Below are 9,708 nucleotides of genomic sequence, written 5' to 3' on the forward strand. Positions count from 1 at the left end.
GTGACTCTTCTAGTGAGTCAGATGATTTAGAACAAGTGGAAGATGAAGTTTTTTTAGTTTTTGGCTCATTGGTTGTTCTGATGGATGATAATGATAAGGAGGAAGAAAAACCTGTCACTCTCCTTGAAATTAAAGAAAATCTGAAGGACTACTCCCTAAGTAAGCTAAAATCTCTTGCTTCTTTGTTGATTAATTCTCTAGATAATCTTGTTAAAAAAAGAGAATCTGAAGGAAACCCTTGAAAAATATAAGGAAAAAGTGATCGAGTTGAGTGTTCAAATAGTTGATCTCACCAATAGAAAAACAAGAATGGAAGAAGATCTGAGAAAGTGTGAAAAAGAAATGATGGAGCTATGTATGCAAACAAGTGAGCATCAAGCAACGTGCAAGACTCTTTTATGTGAGAACAACCTTCTAAATAAGAGGCTAGACAAAATTATCAAGCACGACGTTAAAAGTAAAGGTGAAAGGAGTAGAATGCAGCTTCAGATAGAAGAAAAACTGACAAATGTCAAGGCCGAACTGATTACTTCACTTGATAGAAACACAGTGTTTGAGAATGAAATGATTCGGTTAAAGACTGAACTTGAGAAAGCTTACAAGTGGACTACATCTTTACAAACACTTACTGCCTCCTTCAGCTAAGAATCCAGTAGCAGTAGAGGATTGGGATACAATAAACAAGAAGATGGACCCAACTCTTCAGTTAGACATGCAAGAATCAATGGTGATGTTTCAAGCATCTATTATGGAAAGGATGGTCACTCCAAGGATACATGTCCCTTTAAAACCACAACTTTAAAAAGGTGGAGGAATCAAAGATTGCCAACCTGGACAAATAAAAAACTCATTTTTCCTAAATCACCCTTTTGGGAACCCAAACTTAAATGGGTTCCCAAGGATAACAAGTAATTGATGATGCAGAGAAGGCAAGGGGAGCAACCAACTTATGATTGAAGTTTTGAAGATAACTCTTTGCTGAATGCCCTCAGAGGAGACATGTCTCCTTAGTGATGAAATCAAGATGAAAGTTTGATTAATACTGATGATAATGTGGCTTAAGTAGAAAAAAAATGTTTAAATCACCATAGGAATTATCTTGGGTGCATCCCTGATAAATGAAAATAGGGAATTGGTCAAGTACCACTTAAAAAGGGAGGAGGTGGATGAAGTTATATAAATACAAGAGACCTTTATGATCCTCCACTCATGGCTATGAATTGGTGAGTAGGGATCCAAGTTAGAGAATGTCTTAAGTGTCTAATTTAGTCTCATATCCTTATAGATATACACCCGTGGTATGAAAGGATAGATATGATAGGAGTTTTGAGACAACATTAAGTCCATTATATTCTATCATCTCCTAGGGACCAGGTTCCTAATCAGGATAGTATCACTTACTTCTCCTAAAATAATGATCGTTATTTAAATATTTAATAACTATGCCACATCACTCGCCCATTTTCTTTAAAGGCTACCACTAGTACTTTAAACTCAACAAACTCGTCTGTATGACCGGACACATCACATCAAAAGCTTCGTATTTTTTAATCTCAACCACTCCTTGTGCTATATATAAAGTCTAAAATCAAATCATCTTCTCTCTAACTTTTTTAAGAAAAACAAAACAAACAAAACTCTCTCATAATAAATATCTGTAGTTCCCTAACCGTTCAAAGATCTTGCTTATCTCATTACTCTTAGATACTCTATCTGCAAAAGATACATTTGGTAACTGATTCTACCATGAGTAAAGAGGTAGGATATCAAAGCCAAATAACCTCAAGCACTAAACCCTTAAATGGGAACCTCTCTTGCTAATCTTGTTCACCAGTAGGCATAAAGACTCACTTGAAGGTACTGATGATACTGATAAGGTACTTTCACACTCATAATCTATCAGGAAATAGAAGAAGTTGTATGGAACACACTGAAGGAAGAGGTATGCGAGAAAGGAGTAACACAGTCAGAGTTGAAATAGGTGATAAGAGAGATGCAAATATTGCATACTAAAAGGAAGATACTGAGAACATGACCAATGATAGTGAGATTGAGAGGATATTTGAAGGATGAAGTGATTATAAGGATGAGTCACTTAATGCTAATATTAAGAAATTCTTTACTGATACAGGAGAGAACAAAAGATGAAAAAGGAATGCATCTCTATAGAAAAATAAGAGGTTGTCAGCTATGAAATCAGTGTCCATTATAACTGGTAAAAGAAAAGGATCAGAACGAATTACTGACAAGGAATCAGGCTCAGACTCAAGCTTGTCTAAAAGGGAAAGGCACTAGGTTTTTAAGGATCAGGAAGTTTTGGGTGGAAGAGTATTTGACCTAGCTATGGCTGATATGCCAGAAATAAGAGAGTTGCTTGACATAGTGCAATTTCAAAATTGGGAGCAGTTATTTGAATTTGGTATTCCGTACATGTAAAAGGAAGAAGTAAGAATGTTTTATCATAACCTAGAAATTTTTGATAATGGCCTCTACCTAACCTCTCAAGTGAATGGTGTGGCTATAACATTGGATAAAGATACACTGTCTGAAATACTTAGTGTTCCAACTGTAGGTGATCTTGAGCGTATTTATATGTCCAAGCACTAATATTCATCCATAATAGGAATTGTTCTACGAGCTAGAATATGTTATTCTTAGTGTGTTTGATATGTAAATGCATGACTTAGCTAATGGACATGATTAGTGATGCAGGGTGCATTTTTGATGGAATTGGACGTAATTGGATGCATGATATGAAATGAGTGATGATTGACACTTTGGGATTGATTGTATAAATTTAAGAAGAAATGGGATGAGCTCATAAAGCATACATTTGAAGTAGTAAGCGAAGAAAGAAACAATGAACTGAGAATGAGTAAAATTATAGAAAAACAGTGAATTCCAGTGGGGGCTCCCGATAGTCCCATGGCGCGATCCCTACTCAAGTTAAGTAACCAATGTGGCGCGACCCCTACTCCAATCAAGTATCCAAAGCAGCACGACTCCTACTCCTGTCAAGTAAGCAACACAACACTACCTCTACTCCTCGATGCGACCCTTGATTCCCAAAAGGCAAATATCATCCTACTATAAAAGGAACATTACGCATAATTAAGACTACTTTGGAAATGACCATCAAAGGAAGAAACACTTTCAATACTTCTATTAGGGTTCTTTGAACTTCATTATTCCAAGATTACTTCTTGGTATGTTTAATTATTCATTTTTGATGTTGAATTCGAACATGAGTGGCTAAACACCTTTGTTCCGGGGATGAGGCCAAAAACATAATTGTACTTTGATATTCTTTATCGTAGTTTATTATTGAATTATCGTATGGGTTATTCTTAATCTCTTGTTCTTACTATTTTGATGATTGGCCACAATTAAAATAAACCTATATTCTTTAGTTAATCCGAGAGGAGAATCATAGGTTAGAACAAAGAGGTTAAAGAGCAAGGTTCTTATTCTTTTATAAAATAAAGAATCTGAATTAGCGTCTAGGATAGAGTATACCTAGAAGCCTTGTTTGGTTCACTTGCAAGAAGATAGATTAGTGCATCTAAATAGATTATTGCATCCCCGCTCAACGATATAGTTATAATATCCAATTAGGTAGAATACTAGAGAATCGATAAACCATGATCGTACTCTAAAACCTGCAAATCAATAACCTGATAATCAAATAAGCTACGATAAGAATAGAAATTTGTAAGAGTGTTAAAAGTGTCTCAACCCTGAAATTCTCACTATCATTATTTGCAACTTTTCTTACGTTTCTATTGTCATATTTTGTTATTTCTTTGTTAGTTATATTGTTACTTGGAACTTCACAATTATCTTGATACTGTAGAACACTTAATACATTTTTGTCGAAAACTAAAGTTGGTTGAATTGCTATTTACATAGTCTTTGTGGGTACGATATCCGACTATTTTAATCACTATATTACTTGTATGATCGCGTGCACTTGTGCGTGCGTTAGACTGCAATAGTAGGAATTATATCCCTTAAGAGAGAGAAGAAGTACTTTGAATTTCTATTTTTGTGTAGTGCTGTTGACACCTTTAACACTCAAAATTTTAAGAAAAGAGGTTCTTAAAGGAGAACTTCAATTGTTGCTTGAGCTTGTGACATAGATACTACTTCCCAGGTTTGATGCGGGAATTACTTTGAAAGATTCTAATATGTTCCTAATGAAGACATTTCCTAAGTTCAAGAAGGTTGACTTACCAGCCATTGTTATTGAGCATATGGACACCGTCATCAATCCCAAAGATGGAAAACATGGGCTACCCTATGGTTTTTGGATGAAGAGGGTGCTTTATTACTTCAACATTAAGTGTGGAAAGGTGAAAGCTAACTCAGTGCATGAAGTTTTTGGTATCTAAACTCTTGAGGAAAATAATCAAATTCTCAGGATAGTGATAGAAAGTCCAAGTCTTTGGTAGATGACCTCATGAATGAATAGAAATTATTAAAAAAGGAGATAGAGACTCTCACTTCTTTGCTCATTTTATGAGATATAGAGATAGTTGCATTGAAGGCATCTTCTAAAAAAGGGAAGTGAAGTGGGAACAATCTTAGGGAAGGATGTGCGTGCTGAAAATACTATTCTGCAGGAAAAGGTGAGGAATCCATAAACTAAGTTTTTTGCCTAGAGATCCTCTCTGGAATCATATCCTACCTGGTTTCCTTCTTCTTCATTTTCTTAGTTGTCTCTATAAACCTTGTTATTTCTGACTCTTATCCTTATTTTTGGGATATCACCTACTCTGTGAAACATTTTTCTCTCTTTTCCCTGTTCTTGTCTTGAGTGAATGATTAGTACAACTATTTGAATATTTTATGATTACTATTTTTATGAACAGTTTGTGGTACTAACTTATGCCTGGATGAATGAAACTTTACTTGTGCTATCACTTATCCTATTCCTATCTAATCCTCTCTTGGTCATGCAAGTGTTGCCTAAATGTCCATGAATTAACATGTATGACTTATCTATGCCTGGTTTACTGCTTAACTCTTTTGATGATGCCAAAAGAGGGAAAACTTGATGTGTAGTCTTCTTATGTATATATGTGTAGTATGCTATGTAGTCTATAAAATCTAACAGATAGCTGTGGTGTTGTGCTGATAAAGATAAGGGTTCTCTCATTCAGGGGGAACTTAAAAGGATGCCTGTATGATAGGGGGAATAAGGTAGAGGATGCCTGTATTCTTATAGACATTAGTTATAAGGGGAATTAGTTGGGCAAACTAGTCTGGTATGTGGGCTTGTTGTGTATGCTGTGTTGATGAGGTGTAGGCTGTGCTGTGCAGAAGTTGATTGAAGATGCTGAGCATGCTGATCTGATTGACTGGGTTTGTCATCATCCTAAAGAGGAAATTGTTAAGTCCTTAGTTTTAATGATTGACAAGTTTATAGTTTGGGACTTATTCCCTAGAGCCCTTGTTGTGATGAAAAAGGCCTCTACACATTAGGGAATAGTTTGGGCTCATCTGTTGTTCTCACAGTCAACAGTCTAGTTGACACATGGTACAAAATTTTATGAAAAGTTGCTTCCACCTTTTCCCCTCAACCAATGAGATTGCTTCTAAGTTTTATTGTGTCACAATATATAATGCTCATCTTCTTCAATAAGAAAAAAAAACTTTCATATACTCACAATTAAAGATCTTTCTGAAGTGGTACAACACTGCAATCAAAGGCTGGAACTGTAACAAGGAACCTGCTGTTCATTGAGTTGTATCTTTATTTCCTTGTTATAGTTGAGTCTTTGTATTTTGCTCTTAAATTCTTGCGAACGCTTGTTTATGATTATAGTAGGTGTGTGGTGTGACCGTCTCTTGTAAATCATCTAGAGTTAGGTGATTGTCCAAGCTAGAGTTAGCTTGAGGAGTCTAGCTGGAGGTGGAAGCAGTAGAGTTACTGCTTGGTTTCATCGTAAAAAAGTTATTTCTAGGAAACAAAGGGTTGGGAGGTTAATTCTTGAAGTCTGTATTCAAGAGATTGCTTGAATATAGTGGAGCTTGAAATCCTGGAGGCAGGTCGTGTTTTTTGTCCCTTGAGTAAGGAGTTTCTATGTAAAAATCCCGTGTCCTTACTTTTTTGTACTTCTGCACTTCTTACTTTATTTATCTCCTAGTTTTTGTTGCTTGTGTGATTCTGGGAACAGTTCCTGAGTCGAGGAGCAACCTACCCCAACGCTTTAGCGATTTTTCATCCTCTAGCTTGAGGCCTATCTAGGCCATCTCCCCTACTCTCCTTTGGAGCGCATGGAAACTGATGGACTAGACTCGTCCACAACTTACTCGCCCCCTCATCCCTTGCCTCGATGCAAGATATCAATTCCTTGAGAGGTTGATAAAATCCTATTGGATCCCGTGTAGTTTACTTACGACATCCACTTCAAGATCCCTTTGGCCGATAGGCTTCTTCCTTCCTCCTCATGTGCTTCATTCATTGCATCTATGACAAATGGGAGATATTCGTTTCCAAGGGCGGTTACTTCTTCTTGGATCAGTGGCTCCACCAGAAGAGAGACATCCTACTCGAAGCTGTTTCTGTCAAAAGCATGATCTACTTTCTTACAAAGCAAAAACACAAAGCGAACTAGAAGAAAATAAAAGCTAAAAACCCATGTAGATGCTCTGGACCTATGGTGGACGCCAAACTATTTACGTCGATTTTAGGGAAGTTAGATTTGTAGGTCGGCCAACTGTCAAGAGCATTCATTATGGTCTTAGCTTCATATTTGTAGCGTAAGTTTGCAATAAAGTATGCAAATTGAACTAATAACACAAATGATAAATAAAATAGAGATCGAGAATAAAATATAAAGAACAACATAGTCCACAATTCTTTTAGTTATGAGCAGGTCGTGACCACAAGTGTGAGGTAAGCAAGCGTAACAACAAGAAATAGTAAAAACAACTAATGCATATAGAGAAAGCTTAAAAATAAACCTAAAGATTTTTATTGGTTGAGGATAGAGAGAAGCGAAAATTGGATCCTTTACAATGGGTGAGGGGGTCACTATTTATAGCCAGGACTGTCTATGGTCAATAAGAGAAAGTTACGTGTCCTTGAGCTGTTGGAGAGTTTCAGCCCACTGGATTGTGTCGGACGCGGTTTTATCGAGGGTTGCCTGTGCTTTTGAGACCCTTGATACATTGTATTTCCATTTTTTCTTTAGCGTTCAGTCACCATCTTTGTCGGTCTCGGTCTACTTTGCTCTTGCCTGGGTGGACGTTACTTTGCTTAGTATCATTCTTCAAGATGTTGACATCGTGGGATGGTTCTTCCTATATCCGACCCAAGTGGGTTTGATTCCTTTCAGGTCTTATTTTACTCCACATGTGTGTTTCTATATTAGAAACAAACTATGATGTTAATTTGTATATGAATAACTTACTTCCTAACTAGCTACCAATGCATAACTTATACAAAATATCATATATGTATAAGCTATCTCTTTACTAGCTACCAAATGACCCTTATATTTCTAACTTTGCTACTAAAATCTCACACAAAATGACAAATATGTTGTGTTGTCTTATAACTTGTTACACAGACATAATACATAAACATACAATCAAATTTGGTCTCAACTAACAAGTAAATACTCCAACTTTGAGAGGGTACATCTAGACTTCTCAACTTGTCTCCACTGTGTCAGTTGAACTTATAATTGTTGGAGGACATAAAGGAAACAAAACACAGCTATAAACCAGTGTCATTCTCGATAACTCTAATCCTTACGGGGTTGTTTGGTTTGATGTATTAGTTAGGTAAAATGTATAAGTACCCCTCAATATATGCTAGAAGTTACAGGGATATACTTTACCTCTTAAACTTTTTTGTCTTATTTCTTTGCACCTTATGTGATGAGTAAGCCCAAATATGAGAACGTACACCTCGTTCAAGCCCATAGAAACCTATAAAAAGCTCTAATTAATACGAAATAGCAATGTGTGAGTTTCAAAGCTAATTTTCAGGAGCTGTTATCCAAACACATCGGTTTTTTATCCCAATTTTCCACTAACTTTTTAGACCTCAAATTTCATCAAAAACTTAGTCAAATCCACACCAATCAAGCTCAAAATTCAACTACAACTTCACAACTTCATTACCAAACCCCAGTAATCAATTTGATCAACAACAAAGAGTTCGACAAGCCCATTTTTTGTTCTTCAAGTTTTTTCAAGGTTCAACAATGATGGATTCAAATTTTTTTCTCCATTTTTTTCTCAGTAACAACAAAAGATGTAGAATGAGTTTAACACTTGAATACCAACTTCAAAACTTGAACACCACCTCCCATTATTTTTCAAGTTCATATACGAACAGTAAAAATTGTCTTGTTCCTCATCTTAACATTTGGATTAGTTGAATGTATGGTATGTTGGACTTAAAAAGAAGATAAAAAGGAAGAAAATCAAATACATTTTTTTAAAAAATATTATGTGAAATTTTACGTGGTAGTGCGTGTATTTACTGCCCATCAAAAATTTGATTCTCTAGGCCATCTTAGTACATAGGATTTATTTATTCCATTTTTTTTTTTTAAAAATTAGGAGATAATAGGATCAATTTGAAAATTTTATGTCTTTTCCCTATCAGGCAGTTATATGAAAACTGTCATATACATGAATAATTTGTGTGAGGATTACAAATATGGGGATATTATGCGGAAAATAAATAACAGGGAATTCGCTTTTAGGGATTACTTGCTGTAAAAGCAATTTTGTCGTTAGATACTCTTATTCACATATTGCTGATACACATATTACTTATTCTACCTTCTATTTCATATAAAATCTATATCTATATCTATGTCTATAATTTATATGTATATCTATATCTATAATCTATAATATATTAAACGTGTGTCACCCTTAGAAAAACGATTTGAACTTTTTGCCCTTCATTAAAAGACTCTTCTTTAGACAAAACTGTCTTTTCATTATCTTTTTAAATTTATTATTTAATTATTTTTTATTATATTAACTAGACTTGCTAAAATATATGAGACTCCTAAAATATATGGTAGGAGAATTAATTAATATTTTTATTTCTAAGAAATTTCCTAAAATATATGGGACTCCTAAAATATATGGCAGGAGAATTAATTAATATTTTTCTTTTTACTGTTCAATTAGAAAAATACTCCTAAAATAGGACCTATTAATTAAGGAAATACTTCTATAAATATTGAGATGTACGTTAAATTGAGAACAAACCGGTTTGCTTATTGGGAGGATATGATTGATGCTCATCTAACTTGATTCGATTGCATGTCTAAATTGATGGATGTTTGATTTTCTAACCCTCAACTTCTTTACTATTTTTATCAGTATAATCTCATTCAACATGTGTATATATATATATATATCTTCTTTATTTTCATTCAAAATCATTCTTTCGATCAAAATTTTTGCTCAGACAAGAATTAGTTGGATAAAAATCGAAGTTTTGTGATTACTATTATATTTTTTTTTATAGTTTATAGGTCGTAGAAGAATGTCGGTTGACTTTGAAGAATTTCTTGTGTAAAAGTTAAGTTTAATTGTATTATTTTGATATTTTTATTATCTTATTATTTTATTTTAATTTACAGATGCTAGATGAATGTGGGTCGGCTTTGAATTTTTTTTTAGGTAAAGATTAGGTTTAATTGTATTATCATAATATCTCTATTAGTT

This window comes from Capsicum annuum, chromosome 5 (genome assembly GCF_002878395.1).
Source record: "Capsicum annuum cultivar UCD-10X-F1 chromosome 5, UCD10Xv1.1, whole genome shotgun sequence".
In the NCBI taxonomy this organism is placed as follows: Eukaryota; Viridiplantae; Streptophyta; class Magnoliopsida; order Solanales; family Solanaceae; genus Capsicum; species Capsicum annuum.